The sequence below is a fragment of the Ixodes scapularis genome, unplaced genomic scaffold (assembly GCF_016920785.2).
Source record: "Ixodes scapularis isolate PalLabHiFi unplaced genomic scaffold, ASM1692078v2 PGA_scaffold1__304_contigs__length_218370807, whole genome shotgun sequence".
NCBI lineage: Eukaryota > Metazoa > Arthropoda > Arachnida > Ixodida > Ixodidae > Ixodes > Ixodes scapularis.
Genome location: NW_024609846.1, coordinates 82,459,813 through 82,463,981, shown reverse-complemented (window position 1 = coordinate 82,463,981; position 4,169 = coordinate 82,459,813). Strand labels below are relative to the sequence as shown.

The following is a 4,169-nucleotide window of genomic DNA, read 5'->3' as shown; positions in this document are numbered from 1 at the left end:
TTAGTTTGACACTAAATTACATCAACACATTCGGTCGTCACCTGGTGCCTTCATCGCCACCGTTGTGGTTGCACGGGTCGCTGCCGCGAGACCCACGCCAGCGTCGAGTCAATGTCGATGTCTCCTTTCCTCTTCTTCAGTGGTCGCCGAGCATTCGCCGGGTCGTCGCCGGATTTCTTTCAGTGTTTTCGGGGCACCATCCAGAATCTGCGCCTCTCTTCGCGTCGTTGCCGACATCTGGGCTCCACTGTTTCAGATGATTCTTTTTTCCTCCCGCCTCTTTTCCGCTTCTTTGTCCTTTAGCTTTCGGACTAGCAGTCCATACGGCAATGGCACCGGCGGCAATCTGGGCGGCAGGATGGAGTGACTCAGCGGTGCTGGAGCGCTGGTGCACCTGCCCCGGAGCAATGCCGAGGTCCAATCCCTGCGCAGAATGATCGCCTGCTGTTCTTCGATGCTCACGCTTCTCTTCTTCGTCGTGAAACGTGACAGTCTGCTTCTTTTGTAGAAGCTGCTTCGTTTCAATGGAAGGCTTGGCGAGGTGGTGACTGGCCGAGGCGGACACAACGGCAGTCGAGACACTCTGCCCGGCACCATCGCATCCATTCCGGGATGCACAAATCTTTGGGGCAGCTGAAATTCCCCTGTTATACCTACGCGGGAGAGCATGCAAATCGTTCAGCCTTTCCACTCTCGTGAAGAAGCAGGACCAGTGGAGCTGTACACGATACACTGTGTGCTTCTTCTTCGCAGTCGTCTGTTTTACTCGCTGTTTCCTACGATGAATTCACACCAGCGCGCTCAACTATCCATTCTTCTATTATAGCTGGAAAGCTTGCCACCATCTACGAGCGACGGCGGAAACCACACTGGTTGTGTGCTAGTCGCTATCGCCTATAGATGGCGGTAGCTGTCGAGGTAGGCTTGTGTTGACATACACGGACACGATCCTGGGAAACGTAGCCCCTAACAGCTCGGCTGTAAAAAAACAAAACAAAAAAAAAAAAAAAAAAAAAAACAGAAGTGGTTTTAAACCGGTCCTATGCCGCGATTCCTTTTCCTGTGCTCGGACCAACGTCTCCCACGGCCCCCGCAGGCTCTAAACGCTGCTATCTTTTTTTTTTTTTTGACGTTAAAATTTTGTGAAGTCACTTGTCGAGAAGTCACTTTTGCGTACAATGGCAGCGGCCTGCATACGTGGGTCACTTTCGATTGCAGACCGGATCCCCGGTTTATCGCTCTAAGCCCCTTTACTTCGTTGGCCTCGGCAATGTTTGACGGTCAGACTATCTACCTAGACCAAGAGCAAGATGGCGGCGCCCAGAGTCCGTACTTTCATACGTTTATACCCGCACGCAACGCCATTGGTAAAGAACCCTCTGTTGCGGTGTAATTTCAAGGATAAATGAGAGCGTTCTCTTTCAGTCTCCTTCGCAAAACTTTCGTAGCGTGGGGGTCGTAGTAGCGACATAGTCCCCCAGTGACGTTAGTTGAATGCAGCCATAGAATGAAAATGAGCATTGCGTGAGCACTCGATTTGGGCTCGTGATAATCGATAGCTCGACAAACATTCGGGTTGGAGCTCCTGTCCAATCGCAGCAACGACGACAATAGGCGAACCCTAACAATGTCTGGAACTCAGCGCGTGTCCTCTGTTTTGCCACCTTAGCGCGTGGATATGGTATACATTGGAGGCCTATAGACAATTGCAAGCATGGCGGTGCAGTACGACCCTTAGTCTGGGGTCTTTAACGTGCACCACGCAGTAGTGATACACGACCGCACGACGGTACGATGCTCATCCAGATCGAAACGGGCAGGGGTGGGGCTCGAACCCAGGATCCCTGGGTTCTGCAGCGCGAGGTTTCGCTCCACACGCGTCGAGCTGGGTGTGCGCTTTAACCCACTCGGCCACCGATCTTTTTTTTTTTTTTTCTGAAAGATTTTTTTATTAAAGGTATGTCTATTTACAAAGTTTTAAAATGATCACATTGGTTGCCATACACTTATCGTCAGTGAGCACTGTTTGACAGGCGAGGACCGCGATTCACACACAAATTCAAAATGTACTCGCTCAATCATTTCTCTGTAGCGTCACATGCACCCCATGCAGCCACGCGCGCAGTGGCCCGGGAATCCTTGTTTACCACTGAGTTTTTAGAGCGCGGTTATGCATACGCGTTCCAAATAGCGCCAACATTCGAGCCCTTATTGTTCCGTCGCCTCAAGAAGGCTGCTCACGTACAGAAAGCCGTCGCAGAAGTGTTGCCAGGCGGGCTTGGATCCCTCTCGGACCTCCAAGTGATCCGTCCTCGACCGCCACAGCGCATATAGACCGAGGAGTGCCAGCAGCTCCCATTCCCATGCTCTGTGCACTGTCGCCGAAAAGCAGAAATGTCGCGCTGTTCCACTCTACGTAAAGATTTATCTGCAGCACTGCTCGAAGCTCTGCCCAAAAAAGCTCTGCATTCGTACAGTACAAAAACACATGTTCAAGTGTTTCGGGAAACGAACACAACGCACAATTTGTTCACCACGGTTCAAATAAACCTTTTTTAACCAGCCACGTATTCCCCCTATTTGCTTTGAACACCCGCAAATCAGTGGCGTTCACACCTTCATAACTGGATGGTAATTCCAGCCATTAAGAAGATCGCACTTGGTTGTTGCGCGCTCTTGTCATCTCGGTTTTCTATTGGTTCAGCGTCAGGCGAATGACGTCTTCAACAATAAAAAATGTGCTGAAAATTCTTAACTTCTTTCACCTATTATGTTTAAAATACACCAGATTTCTTCTTTGTTATATCTTAAACGTGTTGCTAGCAGGGTGTCGAACCGGGACCGAACCAAACCGAAAACCGGAACCGAACCGTTCTTTTTAGCCAAACCGGAGCTGAACCCAACCGAAATCTTCGCCGACACTTTCAAACTGAACCGCAACGGAACCGAAAAAAAAATAGATATATATATAACGGTAACCGGTTCAAAACGCTTCACGGTAATTTTTTTGTTTGCTATTTTGTTGCTATCACGAAATGAATATTTGGAAGTAAAACACTAGCAGCTGTATTTCTACGTATTTATCAAATCATCATACACAGAATTGCAATGTACGAAAAAGTGTGGGCTTTCGTGGCGCTTTCGTATTGGCGCTATGATTTACCGTGTGTCACGTGACCCCGTGACGTCAAGTGACTCACTGTGTCAAGTCGATTTAAATTGAGAACGTCGCTATACCTCGTCTCACCCTATACGATGAACTAAAGATCAACGTTACAGGCTATATACCAGATCCAATCACGAGCCAGTTAGAAACCAGGCGGTGCATTGCCCCGGCGTGCGTACCAGTGCGCAAGTTTCGGAGATACGCACGCCGGAAAAACGCGTGGTTCCTAACTGACTCGTGACTATAGACCTGCGCTCTAAAAAAAGCCCGTGCGCCTGCTTCCCCGCACAACACTCGGAGAGCCAATCACCGCAACTTATGGAGGCAGCTCAGCGAATGACATTGCCGAAACATAGGTTTAGACCAAAAAATTCACTGCATCTCCGCGTGATGAATGACGTTCATTGGGGCGAAGCTCTGGTGGTGCGTGTCTGCGTAGACGCTGAGCCGCAGCATGCCGAGCCTTTCGTTCGTTTTCATCCATGTCAGAAAGACAATGTGTGGTATGGAACGTGGTTATATACGCATTTGAGCATTTGACCGCAGCGCCCTCTCCTATATGGACGTTGAGCGGCTACATGCAACGTTTCATCCATGACATCCCCAGCTCTTGAGTTACTACCAAATCTCAGAGCCCCTTACTCGTCCCGCAGTCGTGGCCGAGTGGTTAAGGCGGTGGACTAGAAATCCATTGGGGTCTCCCCGCACAGGTTCGAATCCTGTCGACTGCGCAAACATTTTTTTCTCGTCATTTTTTCAGCTACACGAACACGTGAGCACGTGAGCACACGAGCACGAGCACCAGCAAGATCGATGTGAGCACGGACGCCGGACGGACAAGGCTAGACCCTAAAGGGGTATCCACACGAAGGAGAACTCCGCGGACGGATGTCGTGACGTCAACATCCCGGGAAACTCCGTCCCCGGCTCCGCCGCGTGCACCGGCGGAGCTTTCGTGCTGACAGCACGTAGCCTCCGCGCCTCCGCCACGGAGGAGAACGGC

The 4,169-nt window shown here is 50.5% G+C and overlaps 1 non-coding gene across 1 annotated transcript; it reads left to right on the top strand.

Moving 5' to 3' along the window:
- Positions 1-3,815: 3,815 nt before the first annotated feature.
- Trnas-aga lies at positions 3,816-3,897 on the top strand. The gene has a single exon. It is a non-coding gene; the product is annotated as a tRNA-Ser (tRNA).
- The last annotated feature ends 272 nt before the right edge of the window (positions 3,898-4,169 follow it).